The following is a 16348-nucleotide window of genomic DNA, read 5'->3' as shown; positions in this document are numbered from 1 at the left end:
CTTCCTTCCTTCCTTCCTTCCTTCCTTCCTTCCTTCCTTCCTTCCTTCCTTCCATCCTGCCTTCTTTTCCACTAGGACAATACAAAGCTTTCCTTTAGACAAGGGAAAGCTTTCTGTGAGGGTAAAATAAGAATAGCTGTGTGTAGCTGCATATACTCAGATAAATTAAAAATATATGAGACAGTATATTCAGTTACATTGGACAGTTAGAATACATGAGGAAAAGAAAAATCCCCTTATCCTCCTACATTCCTTTGTGTTTGCACAACAGGTTATGTCAAGGATTGAGCTAAAACCCAGCATGCTTCCTGTCTCTGATCTTCATGTCCCATTTCAGGTTACAGGACTGTGTGATGCGCTCTGTGCTGTGAGAATGGTTCAAGGTCCAGTTGCCTGTTACTATTACTGGCATTGCAGAGGAAAAGCCAGCCTATCTGCCTATGGCTGAGCACAAAGGAGTGAATAAACGTTCCTTAATTACAAATAACTGTGTACTGGGTTTTGCATCTTTACCCCTCAAAGCATACTCTGGAGCTCATCTCAAGCCTCTAAATGAGCATAATCTAATAAATGAGCAGCACATTCTTGAATACAGTAAAATGTACCCAGAAGGCTGGTTTTGCCCTGCATTCAAAACTTTAGAAATGTATCTATGAGAAATGTATCTTTTGACTTAGTGGCACATTATGAAAATGCAGCACAGAACGCCATTTGACAGATCACAGTGACATGCAATGCCTTTCATAAGGTAAGAAAGTCTGACTGAGACCTCTTTTACTGACAGTGAGGAATTTGATCAATTCAAAAGAAGCTATTTTTTTTATAGGGGTTAATTGGTTTGGGTTTTGGGTTTTTTTTAGCTGCTTGCTAAAAATTACCACACCCCCCCCCCCGCCCCACCCCCAAATGAAATAGTTTAAAAAGAAAGAACTGTTATAAAGAAATCCATTCCTTGAAGTATCTTAGCTAAAGGCAAAGGTCCTTGGACAAAATTCCCTACCTTTGTTATTCAGCAAATTTAATGATCTGATGTAGTCATGAATTTACACTGGGAATAAGGTGCTACATATTAGCAAAAGCACGTGTTATATAGTGTGATCACACAGTTTTGTAGCTTTACAGAGGCTTTGTTCGAATATCACCTAATGAATGTCTCTGGCCTTTAAATATTCTGTTTTCTGGAGTGCTCTGTAGAGTCCTAGCAGTTGCATTGCAGCTATGCTACAAGGGTGTTTGATCTGGGGTTTCTTATAACTGAAAGAATTATAAAAGAGTAACATGCTGACTTTCTTTTCAACTAGGCACATCTGGCTGTTATTAAAGAAAAGTATCTTGCTTCCTAAGCAGATTTAATACATTAAAAACAAATTACCTAACTAACAAACACACACAAAATACCCCACCAAAACAAAGAAAACAAACAACAACAAAACAGAAAAAGAAGAGTAAAATACCTTTTCTCATGTGTTTTTTATGGCTTTTTTTCCAGCTACAAGCAGTTTATGTGTTTGAATGAATAGTTCCTAATCATAATTGATATTTAACAGCTTACTTTGCCATGAGCTAATGCCCAAGTTCATCACATATCAAAACCATGCTATTGACAGAGCAAGGAGAGAACAGACCTTCCCCCCACCTCTTTATGAGATGCTCAGAAGGCACAGCATAGGACTGTGCCTATCTATCCTGGGACTTAAGGGTTTTTAAACTAAATATAACTGTATTTGAAACTATTAGTATAGAATGAGCCAAACTAGCCCTTAATAGAGAGGATGAATAGAAAATTAAAGTTCTACATTATCTAAAAGCATATAAATGCTGTAACGTGCTGTATTTTTTTACACTAGTTTTGCTTTTGAGGTTTCATTTGAAATACGAGGCTGAGCCTGGAACAAATAAGTATACATGAATAAAACTGTATCCTTAATTCAGGTTAAAATATGTTCTTTCTGCATTTCAGCCACTGCATTTCTGTGCCAGACAGAAAATGGGAGTGATAGAAAAAGACTTCAAACAAAAATCAAGTTGACTACCCTACTTTCATGGCAGAAGGTGTCTTTTTACCTTTCTGCATTACCGGAAAAAACTGATTTCATTTGTGAATCATTTTCTAAAATGTAAGGTCATATTACAGAACAGTTTATTCTACCTGCATATAAAGCTTGTAACATCTTCCAAAGAAGGGGCCAATCAAGCATTAACTTCTCCTCAGAGTATTTTTATTTCTCAAACTGTTTATTCCTTTACATGCTTTTATTTTTTGTGGGTGTATTTTACTCTCCTGCTGTAAACATTGCCCCACAGTTGGATACACAAAATTAAATCATTTAATGGATTTGTGGTTCAGTTGATTGAGGTCCCTGGGTCTCTCTGCACTCCTGGCAGCCATCTTATTTGGTCTGTTGCTGTCATTCACTGTCATTTCCACTTGGCTGGCGCCTGTGACAGGTCAGATTACTGGATGTGCTCAAAATATGATATGAAAGAGAGGACGGTGATTCTGTACTGATGGGTAGTGCTCTGCTTGCTACAGCTATCTGAGTAGATCTTAGTAAATGCAGTTTCCTCAGGCTGTTTGGGGAGTCAGTGAAAGAACTGATGGTAAATAGAGGGACCATCTGTGTACATTTACTGATAAGCTGATACTTTCTGAAATGTATTTCCATTACATGGGTATTGTTAAAGGCAGAAGCTGGTTTACTGACACAGAATTATTTTATAATGTTATGTTTTTAAACATTGGCCAACTTGAACACCATTTCATCTATCTTTTGTACATTTATTTCTGTTCTATTCAGCTAAACAATTTCAGGTTTGGGGGTGTTAGATTAATTGTGCCACCTTTATCTACTTTCCCTACCACAAGTGCTCCATTTTCTCACAAAATAGCTACACAATTTTGAGAATATGCCAAGAATTTTGGTGGGTTTTTTTTTTTTTTTTTTGTAACAGCTTAGTGAAATAGCTCAAAATATTTAATATATGTGCTATTAAAGAACTTGACAGTTTGCAGAAGAAGTTGGAACATTTCACTGCTAGTAGCTGTGATTCAGAGACAGATACTGCAGCAGCTTCAGCAACCGCAGTAAGTGCATTACTGTGACTCTAAATATATTTATAAAAATAAAATAAAAATACATTGGTATTCCAATTATAAGAGAGAAAAAAAAAATCTAGTTCTGGGTGAAACTAGAATTGTAAAGAAAAATTATGACATCTCAAGGCACCAGTACTAATCTGATTTTTTTTCTTCAGTAGAACTTAAGAAAAAAATCATAATAAAAGAGAATATGTATTTCTATAACAAAATGTTTCTGAGTTTCCATGGAACTTTGTAGCTCATTTAGTTTAAAGTGTGAAGCCAAATTTATTGGCAATGCAGCATTAAATGTAAATGTGAAATTCACATTTCACATAAAATGAGAACTGGGATGAAGTTAGGCAGTCTGCCTTTGCCATAGGAGTAAAGATAATAAATAACTCAGTTTGTCACTACTGCGAGGGAACTAATGTAGATTATGTAGAATAAACAGTGGTTAAAACCATGACATATATGTAGCAGGAGGTCTTCCACAAATGGACAAACCTGACTCCCAAATGTTCTATGTTCTCTAGTTCTTGCAGATTTTGATGTAATCCAGAACTGCTTGCTATGTTATAAGAAAGAATTTTACTCTCTGTGGTTTTGTAAGGAGGGTCATGTCTGTACACACCTTGCTTTTTCAGGAGCTTAGTGTGAATACTTTTGATCATAAAATTCTAACTTGTCCTTTTACACATCAGAAAGGGGCCTTTTTTTTTACATTAACATGTGGTTATAGGGCTGATAATGATGTCTAAAACCATTTCTGTGCTCTCCTTGCACAATGTATAAGATATGAAAATGTCATTCCACCAAATAGCTAAATTTCTTCTGCTAAAGAATTATTTGGGAAAGTCTAAAAGACATTGCAGAGGACATGTAGAAACTTATTTTCCATCATAAACAGCAAGTTCTTTCTGAGGAATGTTTCAGGGAAACTCCAGCTTATTTGATTTTAACACTAAAAACCCTGCAGAAAAATGGGTAGCTTGTGCATGGGAGCCTAAGTCTACCAAAGGCCTCATCTCTGATGCAGTTTTCTGCTGTCTGATGGTTTGGGCTCAAAAAAGTAATGGAAGAGCCATGAAACAAGAAGAATTTTATGTAGCTGACATCTAGCAAGAAAATACCAGAATTATATATGAATAATAAAATAGCTGTGAAGTAAAATATTTTGAAGGCACTTGTAAAGACTAATTTGAAAGGAATAATAATAAAAGTGGTATTTGGTTTTTTTACTTGTATTCACCCAATATGAAGAAGCTTCCAAATATTTCTTATGTGTGAAGTTTCTTGTCTTGTGCCCATTACTCAGCATGCCTTCTTCTTTACACAGAAGGCAAGAACTTCTTTTCCCTATTCGTCTCGTGTCTTTCCTGGCCTCATGGGATCATACTGGGCTCTGGAGAACGTCAATGTCCTAGCAGGTACTTCTGCCTTGGAGAAGAGGTGCCAATGACTATCTCTGAAACTCTACTAATATATGCCTTCTTTCAGCTGTGATTTCGGAGTGTGAAGAGAATGTAAAGGAGAAAAGCTGGTTCCAATTGACACACTTCTTCCTTGTCCCACTGACCTCTCCTTGCCCATAGAATCAAAATTCAGAACAGGCAACTGATAGACCCTGATGGAAAACCTCTGGTACAAGCAATTCTCTATGATATGTACTGGAGACCTTCAGCTATCTTGCAATTTTACCTCAAAATGCCTACCACAGCCTCTTTGCTCCCCTTCAAACTAGAGGACTTATAGAAAGGGAGTATGGTGCCTTTACATGGTGTCTTCATCCCTCATAGACCTTTCTATATCTAGCAGGAGAAGCACAATAGCATTTGGGAAGATTTGGGAGGAAGGCAGGAGATGGGATTCCTCACAGATAAAAATGGAAATCATTCTTTCAGGTGTCAGGAATGAATTAATTAATCTTTCAGAGCAAATAGATTTGGGTAGATGACACTGGTTTTTCTGTCATGTTAGCTGCCTACATTAAGCTTTTCACCAGCATTTCATGTAATTTAATTGATGGGTTGCAGCAGAAATTCCTATTACAATCATATCAGCTCCCTTCTTGTATGGTACATCATGTAAGTCTGAAACCATGTGTTAGTATTAATAAACAGCAAATTTATACCTGCAAGAAGACAGTAATTTCATTATTAGTAATCTCTTTGCTAAGGCAGAATATTCACTTTCCCTGTCTCTACGTTGTATTAAAGATGAAACAGAATTGTATTTTTGCAATTATTGTACTGAGAGAAAATTAATGTCTTCTCTGCTGAAAAATTCAAACCTTCTATTTTTCCTCTTTCAAATCTTGCAAGAATATTTTATCAATGACTTCAAAGAGAGTAAAAAATAATTATTATAATTAGACAGTTTATGGTACATGAATGCCCAGAACTTTCAAAAGATCTAAGTTATTTATTTAGTTACTTCTGTCTAACAGAATCAAGACTTTATATACTGCATAATACCTTAGCGGGAAAGCACATGTTAAAGGCTTGCTAAAATTATTTTCTCCTGCAAATGGAAGTTTAAATTAAGAACTCCTACTGCAAGCCTCATTCTGTCCATCTGTGCATGTCATCCAGACCCTCATCCAAAAAGACACTTTTTAAACTGAGTACTCTTTTTTTTCACTTTTTTTTCCCCTGGAGTTTATGTCCCTCCTTTAGTACTTTGAAAGACCAGACCCTATAGAAGGGGTTAGTAATCTTAGGATTAGCACTGCAACATTTAGGAGGTCTTACAGTGATACAGGTCACTTGAAAAAAATCTTCTAGATTCTGCTGTGAATATTACCTGTTGAGTACCGTATTTCCGTTCAGTGGAACAGCACCATCAGCAACACCCCTCTGCAAGATACTGCATTAGATACATAATAATAGTAACTGGGAAAGTGTTTACTCTGTCTCCTTTAATGACAGTCAAATGATAGGGTGCTGGTGGGGAGAGGGACTCTGCACCTGCTTGAATTAGGAAATCAGCAGATCCCAAAGCTGGAACATCACTGTGTGCATTGGGTAGCTGCTACAACTGTGCTACAGCCCAGCTAGTGAGCACTCCCCAAAAACAGTACCATTTTGCAGTCAGCATGGCAGAGTGGCTGTCCTTAGCAGATATTTTGCATCTAGCCATCTGTTTTCCACACTAATGGCATGTGTGCATAGTTTCTTGTGCCAACTGTCCTCAGTGGTAATGAATGGTCTCAGGCACCTTACTTCTATGGATGTAGCACCCAATCCTCATACACAGTGTGGCTGGATTTAATCTAATGTTAAAAAGCAGAAATCCTTTCCCTAGGTTATTTCCTTGTTCACAGAAAGCTGCTTGAAAGTTTCTAGGACTGATCAAGCATTGTTACTTGTTAATTTACGTGCTAAGTTTACATCACACAGAGAAGTATAGACAGACCAAGACAACTGTTCGTTTACTAACAAGCCACATTTGACATGTGGTGTTCTTTAGTTTTGCTTATGTATTGGCTATTCTCTACCATTTCTTGTAAGTTTTCTGCAGACTGTATAAAGAAAATGCACAAACTGTAGAATTTAAAACATTTCTTACTTTTCTTACTGGCCCACAAATGCAATGCAAGAACACCACTGTAATAGAATCATAGAATCACAGAATCATAGAATGTCTTGGGTTGGAGTGGACCTTAAAGATCCAGCCCTCCTGCCTTGGTCAGGGACACCTTCCACTAGATCTCATTGCTCAGAGCTCCCTCCAACCTGGCCTTGAACACTTCCAAGGATGGGGCACCCACAGCTTCTCTGGGCAACTTGCTCCAGTGCTTCACCAACCCCACAATAAAGAATTTCTTCCTAATGTCTATCCTAAACCTACTTTCTTTCAGTTTGAAGCCACAGGCCCTTGTCCTGTCACTACAGATTCTTGTAAATAGCCGATGCTACCTCAAGTCCTTCAGTAGTTTGTACAGAACTTTGTACTAATAGACAATTATTTACTGAACCTTCCTAGAACCTTAGATAGAACCTGCCTATCATTAGCCCTGGACTTGCTCTTGCTAATTGCCCAGAGTCACTTTGTGTAAGATTTACTGGTGCAAAGTAAATGATATTCAGCTTTCTGCTTTCTCACTCTGAAGAGAACTGCACACATGGATATGGTTTACGTGCATCTGCAGCTTCATGAGAAGACAGACATGCAGTTAAGTAAAAGCCATAGTGTGTGACTTTTCTTCCCTGAAGGCAAGGCAGAAGACAAAGCACAAAGATTGTACACTGCTATAATACTGATGTGTGCAGCCTCTTTTTGGACAACACAATTAAATGTTTCTGATAATTTTAAACTTTTGATTTCTTCTTCTTTCTCTGTCACAGTTTGGTATTCAGCTGCCTTCACAATCTTTGAGTCATGTAACCTTACTCCAGTGTTTGAATCACATAACCTTACTGCAGTGTTAGATTTTTTCTTTCCTTTTCCTTCAAAATAGCCAGTATCCTCCCATCTTTGTACTATTTCCATTTTGAAAACTGTAATACACTTGTAATGCCCTTTAATTTCATCAATAGCAAGTTATCATATGAGAAAACAATAATTTTTTCAGTTTTTCTATCCAATTTTCCTTTGGTTGTATAAGTGGTACTCACCATTCTTTGACACTGTTCAACATGCCAGATGAAATAATATTTGCTTTAGATTTTAATACAAGTTTTACTTTCTGACAGTATTTCATGGAATCTCTGGTTAATACCTCTTAATGTGGCAGCTGAGAGAACATGGAAAAAGTACTACAGACTTTTGTTTCATCACTCTAACAAATTATATACTTAGGAAAAAGAATTTCCTTATTTCTGCTTTTACACATTTTTCTTAGTAGACAATATTTTGTACAAAAAAAGTTGCCAAATTGTTCTGGGACAGTGATACTTGTGAGTATATGATCATTAATCTGGGAAAAAAATTATAAAGGTATATAAAACAATGGTTAGTACAAAAATGCAGTTTTGCTAGACATATATTTTTGTTTTATTTCCAAAATTATCATTTATAGATGCATGATAAAATAGATCTTGATGCTGCATCTCAAAATTTCTTGAAGTGGAACAGGATCCCTTCAACAAGTCCACTTAGATATCTGTACCACATGTCAGCACAAAAACTTGATGGAAATGCACTGACACAGGGAGGTATCATTGTTTCAATATATTAATACATTTTATCAAAATAAAGATAAAAAGATATTAGCAATCCATTAGCTTCTCATTGTTATTACTTTAAATCCTGAACCAAAAGAAAATTTTTGTAAGTGATCACCTTTGTATTTATAAAAATGCCTCTTGAATTCAATGAACCTAGTCATTTTTAAGGGCTTAATAGGAAGCTAGGAAAGCAAATCAGAAAATCCAGATTCTCAGCTGAAATGTAGTAGATAAAGCAGCTCACAATTCATCCCACTTGCTAGTCCAAATTTCAAGCTTTGCAAAGTATGTGGGGCCATCAGAAAGCTTTCCCAATTTCCTCATCCATAAGAAGCACAATCAGTAGTGCTGGTAATGATCCACAGGTTCCATCCTCAGATTAATAGCACAGAAATTAAAAAATTCAGCTGTCACACATTCATAGAGATATTTTCCCCTGTGAACAAAGGCACCAAAACATTGGGCATCATATAATTCTGTAAAAATCTATATGATTCATAGGAATTCAAAACCGATTAAAAAAGCAGGTCGAGACCCTGGTTCAAAATATTATACTGTCATCATCCTAGGATTCTTTCCATTTTTTTAGTGTTGCCAGGGTGTCATGGGTTAGCAAGTATAGTCCTGGAAGTGATGTTCTTGCAAAGGGGCGCTTACAGCTTCCTCTGTGACCTAATAGAACCTATCAGCTGGCCAGTTTGAATATGGACAACTCTTTAAGCCACTTAAAGTTGTGACCGCCTCTGTGATCCACACTTAAGAATAGACAAACCCCCCACAGCTCTCTCTCATTTCTGGCGCTGGGACAGGTGGCTGTGGGCCCTGTGTGGGGGCCAGTGGGCCCGGCCCAGGCCCTGTTCGGGCCAGGCCGGGCCAGGCCACGGCCATCCTGGAGCCGATGGGCCCTGTTCCACCCGTGGAACACCCCCACAGCCCTGCTGTGGGCAGACGGAGCAGCTCGGCTCCCCCTCTCCACTGCGGCCAAGATTCAGCTGAAGCTGCACCACTGTCCGGCAAAAGATCATGTGACCAACAGTGATAAGCCACATTCCAGCTGCAAGGCCTAGGTGAGATTAACCCTTTTAGTGCTATGAAGAGCTGAAAACCTGAGAGAAGAGAAAGAGGAGATGCTTCAAGCTGAAATTCTGTTGTAAAGCTATGATATATCAGAGTATCCCGTTGTAATTTCATGAAGGCATGGGGGGTGGAGTATTCAACTTGTGCTTGTTAGCAAAAGTACCTGCGCTGAGATAGGCAGATGCTGAAGCAGCTGTAATTTCATGAGAAGTTTGAACAGGGAGAGATGGAAGCGATGAGGACTTTTGCTCCAAATGGGAAAGGAGAAAACCTCAATTCCTAGAGATGCTCCCAGAGATAGTCCTAGAGATAAAGATGAGGAGGACCCTTTGCTCCCAGGGAAGGAGAAGGGCCTCTGTTCTTCGAGTTGAAATGCTCCCAGACATGAGTGAAGAGAACTTTTGTTTCTGAACGGCTCAACCTTAAATTTATACCCCAGTAATTCAAGTGTGGACCCTCGAAAGCAGTTGTGGGAAAAGCTGCAAGTTGGGGGAAGGGACTCACATGCTAGCAGAGAACCAACCCGGGCATCTGTCTTGTTGTGGTAATGTCTTCATAGCATGGGCAAGAGAGACTCCTCTTCCTAAATGGACTGAACAAGGTTATTATGGAAGTGGGTAAACAGACTGAACATCTCAAGGGCTGTCTTTTTACATTGTCACTTGGAGAAGGGAGGAAGGTGGGGGGAGGGGAGGAGAAGAGTTCTGAAGGTGTGGTATGTTTTTTTTTTTCTGCTTTTAGGTCTGTTAATAAACTTCTTTATATTCTTTCAAGTTTGGTGCCTGCTTTGCATTTCTCCTAATTCTTATCTCACAGAAGGTAAACAGTAATGAGTATTTTGGACCAAACCACTACACTAAATTGGTGTTTCCACCCGGTTACAAACCCAACCCGCTACACAGGGACACAATTAAAAAAAACCCAAAAATAAAACCACCAAAAAACCCCAAACTAAAACCAGAAATACATAAAGCAAAAAATATTTTTCTTTTTTTTTAATCATGTATTTGTTACATGTCAGGACTTTGTTTTCCTTTTCACCCCCTAGGAGAATCAAGAACAAAACAGAAATAAGAATAGAAGAATCCTAAAGTTGTATGGGACAGTTGCATCACATATTTTCAATATTGAATCATTTACCCCAACTAAGGTGTTGCTTGATGTAAACTTTCTGTCCCTTCTCTGTGACAGTTCATTCTGCTTGCAGCCACCAGTACCTTCAATTGCTGCAACACAAAATTTGGCAATAAGGTTATTAATGAAAATATTAAATCAGCCTCTAGCATGAGCCTTAGCTAGTTTTACCATTAGTGTCCTTTAGGGAATATTGCTCTTTCTGTACAATGGATTTTGCCAAATTGTTATTTACAAATCTTATATTAAATAATGTCTTTTCCACCTTAAATAATTTGTGTATGGCACCATAACAGGTATGTTATTGAAATGTATTAAATCTACTTTACTTTCCTTTGAAAACTTAGTGAAATCCCAGTAATCCAGAAGGCTCCAAATGTCAACTCCCAGTGTGGCATTTTATCCTATTTTACTTTCCGATCTTTATTCATTTCATCAGAATGTTTTCTATGATCTCGTACAATGCTGTGATGATATTTATAAGCTTATGATCAGGTGCTTTTCTTATTTCTTCTTTTTAAGTATCTGCAAGGTATCCAAAGATATTTTTGTTTCTGATCATATGAAGCTATCAGGAAGTTTTCAAGACTGACTTGGGGAGCAAAACAAGGCACCAGAACCATGTACACCTTTTTTTTTTAGACTTTGGCCTGTCAGTATTCAAATACATCCTCTATCAGTGAACACTTACTCCACTTTCAGCCTAGGAATGTTTTCATACTCAGAAATAAGGATGGGAGACAAATCCAACATCTTCGAAGAAATATATGTATACATCAAAAAACTGATACAAAGCAAGCCATGTAAACACTTAAAAATTAATGTTGCCACCTTTTCATATTCACACTACAGTGTGCTTTGCACTGTCTTGAGATCTCTCTCAGGAACTTTATAATTTCTTTTTCAAACTAGACTGATGCTCCTTCCTTTCTCCACTCCTCTGAGAAGCTGATTAGTATTTTAAATTTCACAGGAATTTCTGAAAGAAAAAATTCCAAAGTTCACTTCTCGTGTAATTTAATTTGGAACACTGAATTGAAATGTGCACAAAAGTAGGGAAGATATCCTATCTAAGGAGTTCAACAACCATCAGTTCTTGCCCTCTCAGCTAACTAATTTCAACACTCAAGTAGTTAAGCAAAGTGTTACAGTGTTATGATGACTATTTTGTAACCAATAGGATAAATCAGAAGTCTTAGAATAGGAAGTGCATACTCACTAATTTTATTCGAGAGATATTAGAATACACACCAGTTGAATCCTTAATTAGTGCTTCGACTGTAACAAAAATTTCAATTTATTCCTCAAGTTAAAAAGTCACAGCTACCAAGGACAGGGGAAAGAAGTCATTTACAAAGATGCAAGTAAAAGATAAGGAAATTTAAAGGAAATCTGTGAAAGGGAGGTTGAGGTGGGAAAAAACATGTTTTAGAACATCTAGAGACAGCCCCCAAAGCTGGCACTGTGACTTTGCAATGGATGTTTATCAGACAGACTTTCATAATACAAACATCACACACTGAGTTTAATGTGTGCTGGAAAACTAATACGTCTCACAGAATCATAATATAATAAAGGACTAGCCTATTGAATCATGTGTTATTTATTGTTCTCTGAGAAAGGAGCAGGGATTTTTTTGTATTACTTCCATAATGTGTTTTTCCAATAACTCTATAATGTTCTGTACTGAGAATTCTTTACTTTGAAGTTGTTCTAACTCTACATTTTTACCAAAACTTTAGCAGAAGCCTGTCTTGCTTCTAGAGTCTACTCTAACTCTAGATGAAGGCAATGAAACCTCATAGCAGCTACAACAGGAATGTGACAAATGTCACATGCAAGCCCTGATCCTGTGTTTCAGAACTTATATTCTACAGTCCAGATTTAGGGCCAGTGATATTTATCAAAGCACAGCAGATTTGCTAAAAGTCTACAGATTTACCAGCATGTTGTAAGTTTGTAGTTCAAATCTGAATCATTATTAAAAAAAAAAAAAAAGAAAAAAGGTTGCTTATCTCTAATATTCTTCTTATTTAGTTTCCTGTCATATTATTTTTGCTTCAGTATGAACAACAGAAATACCATGTTACATAGAACATGAGCCTGAATCCTCTTAATTCCCTTGCCAAAACTGGGCTAAGTAATCAATTTATTTCTAACATTTAAAAGTCCTCTTAAATTCTAGTTCAAGCACAGCTGCTTTTTTTGTACTGAAAAATACAGACTCAAACGTTCACAAAAGAACATAATTTATCTTAATGATGCCATACTTGATGCATTACTCTACAGCACACAGGGGGCAGCAGTCCTGCTGCTGGCTGATATATAACTTCAGAGTTACACAGAATGCAGACCTGGGAAGCTGGAGAACAACAGACAGATAACAGGACAGGAAATACTTCTCAGGTCAGTGTCAATAAACTGACACTGGCTTGTCGTCTGAATCTCATCTCTCCAGGTAGATCTGTAGTAAAGAGCACATAAAGCTTTCTTTTTTTTTTTTTTTTTTTTACTGAGCACACAAAAGGGAAAACTAAAGAAATGTCAGCTAGATGGATTACGAGAATATCTGTCTTTTAATTTTTTTTTTTTTTTTTTTTTTTTTTTGCTAAAGGTAGAAATGCTATTTAAGAAAAAAAAGTGAAACTACAGCACATGGAAGAGGGAAGAGAAGAATAAGAGACACCCAGCTGGCATAAATGAACATAAATGAAATTAAGTTGCCTGAACAGCAGGAAACACAATTTGTGCCAGAAACCGTCAGATTGATCTCATCTGTCTCTCAAACAAGGCTATCAATCACTGTCTCATCCCTGTCCTCAGCATGGTTTTTCTTACCTCCAGCTGGCTGTACTTCAGCAGTGGAGTCATGTTAGTTGAAATTCACTGTCTCTCTCTGCTCATCTTTTGTTCTTCAGAATTTCAGCTATTTCTGCCAACCCTGGAAAGGTTATTATTCTGCCTATATAACTGAGCAATATGCAGATCCTGGGCAGGAATGGAGGCTGCATTGCCTAACGAACACACTCTTTGACTGATCCTCCTCAAATCTGAATTTTATTTCTACCTGAAAATCTATCCTTTATGTTTAGCTTTCCTCCAACTGCAAGATCTCTACTTCTATGCTGAAGCCTTCTTTATTGATAATGAATTTCTCTCTCACGATTTATATATTTTACATATATTCATACATGTAATACTTAGGGTAGTCAAAGGAGCTATATTCCATGCCATGTATTTTAGGTTTCTGTAATCTGGGAAGAGGCAAAGGATACTCCTTCAGAAAAAGAATGAAGAGTTTCACTACTGTGCGTATGCATACAATATGCACTTGTATGGCTGTTCTCTGTTCAGAATCTTAAATTATTAGGGTATAATACAGGAGGCAGCATCAGGTATCACTGACATCCTTCTGGTCTGTAAAGGAAGGCAAACTAGGAGCCCAGGGTTACGGCAAGGCAGGCAGGGCAGTGATCTCACTGACAAGGGCACAGCAGCAAAGCACCCAGACAAGAAAGGAGCAGAGCAGTATCCATGGTCAGCTATCTGGCTTGACATTGCCAGGCAAATTCACAGTGATGATGCAAGTCTGAAGTCCATCCAGGGTGCTGCAGGTCAGTGCTCTGGCACAGATCAACACGATACACAGATAGGAAGCAAAGGCATGGATGCAATGTAGCTCAGGCAAGAACCACACCTGAGTGGCTCAGGGTAAATGCAGCTCTCCTGAATGAAAGGGGGCCAGCACCCTCCGCAGGGCTTCTCTTACAGCCTGTATGAAAGAGCATCAGGGCCAGAGAGCTGCTCTGTTACAGCTGATCTTGGGCTGTTGCGGTGGCAAAGTCCAACCCCCCAAGTTGCCTTAAAAGTCGTCTCTCCTCACAACACTAGAAAGTTGTAAGGAGAAAGTTGTGCTAAAAAGTTCTCCCTTTGTCTAGATTCTGCTGGTCACTGGCCCTCTCCCCCCTCCCATCCCTTTTCCCATTGGTCCCTGTTATATCATTCAACCTCTGCCCCCTAGCCCTCAGACTATTGGTTTTGGATTCTCCGCCTGCCTTTGGGAGTTTTCGGGATAAAATGGGCACGGGCTTTCGTTTTGGTTGTTCTTTCTTGCCTCTGTTCCCTTGGGGGTGTTGCCACTAAACGCCTCGGAATTGCATGCAGAGAACCCCTCTCGCCTCTCTGTCTCCGGTTCGTGCACAGACCGGGTGTGTGAGCGGCTGTTCGTGACCATCTGCGAAGGTGAGATCGCGTGCACACGTGGGTGCTGGCAGAGCGCTGCCTAAGCGTGTCCATGAGGGACTCTCTAGGGACAAATGTGGCATCAATCCACCGAAGCCCTCTCCCATGTTGAGCCCTCACTGCCAGGTCTACAGGTTGGATATCATAATTCACTCAGGGCTTGGACATTCAGCGGGTAAGAAATGTAGTTAAAGCCTACTTAAATTTGTTTCTGGAATATATTTCATTGCATAAGTATGTGATAAACTGTATTGAACAATGTACACTAAAATATCTGGAACAACTTGCATAGAAAGATTTAGATAAGCATTACTCAGATTACTACTAAAAAGAATGGCAGACTGACTTCTCTTTTTCTGTTTGAAATACTCTTAAACCTGCTAAATGTTCACAGAGTTCTTTGTGACAAAAGTGGCAAACACCAAGACCTTCAAGATATTTCTTCATCAGATACGCTTTACAGAAAAAAGATTTATTGATTTATACCCAGTTATGACTCAAGCCCAGAAGTCATTAGTAAATCAACTCAGGAAGATTACCTTTGACTTTAATAGTAATTCCATGCATGAATAGTCTAAATGATCAGTCTGGCAAGATACTATGTTTGCTTACCATTTAGAAATTACTATATGACTAACAGCTATAATCTAAGAACTAGCTCCAAAAGCTTTCTGCCAGTGTGCCTAATACTTTAGTTGCTCTGATTAGACCATATGAATTTCTGGATTCTAAATTGCGATGCTTTTTGCTGTGACTTAGACCTTTCAAAGATAATCCCCTTAAATTCAGAGCATGGATGATATTAGCACATCATTATTCAACCTGGTAGATTTTCTTCGAAATGCACTTCATCAGTGATCCAGGACAGCAGGACAATGACAACAGCAATGCTGCAAAAAAGACATATTTCTTACAGAAAGCACCTTCACCATGCTTTGTTCGGTAAAAACATTTGAGCTGAGGTAGGAATATTGTGAAATTCTCTGCTTTTTATGCATAGTAACTACTTCCAAATAAATCTTATCATTACTACATGGTGTCAGTAACCCCTTTTGGAAAGTTGGAACTACCCACTAGAGCTTTCTTTCAGGTCTCAGATATCAGAACAATGACACCACAGCAATGTACATCAAGGAAAATAATACAACTAAGCATAACTTTTAGACTGATAGAAATTAATGAATAAAGAAACATTCAATATTATTGATATGATGTCTCAAACCAAGAGCCTGGAAGCTGTTCTTCTCTGATGTCAGTGGCTTATGATGATTATTGACTTATCTTTTTGATTTAAGTAAGACTATACCACTAATGCATTTTTCAGAACCTTTTTAATATTTGATCAAGGATAAGGTAGATAATACATCAAACCACTTGGAATAGCACAGTCAGATGCAAATGCTGGACAGAAACTCAGTGAAAATTTTGACTGCTGTTAAAAAAGAGATTACAATAGTAATGATCCATAGATTTCCACTACTATATAGGAAAAGTAGACTACATGTATATCTGTTTTATGAGACTCTAATTAAGGTGTCATCAATTATGAATAGAGAGAAGATGTCAGAAATACACCCTATTTTCTCCCCATCGACTCTGTGCATTGCTAGGGTTGCAAAGAAAGTGGACAGGATCTAACACAAAA

The sequence above is a fragment of the Corvus kubaryi genome, unplaced genomic scaffold (assembly GCF_017639235.1).
Source record: "Corvus kubaryi isolate FWS band 111438036 unplaced genomic scaffold, C.kubaryi_AGA036_p1.0 68, whole genome shotgun sequence".
Taxonomy (NCBI): Eukaryota; Metazoa; Chordata; class Aves; order Passeriformes; family Corvidae; genus Corvus; species Corvus kubaryi.
This window is presented reverse-complemented; position numbering follows the sequence as displayed.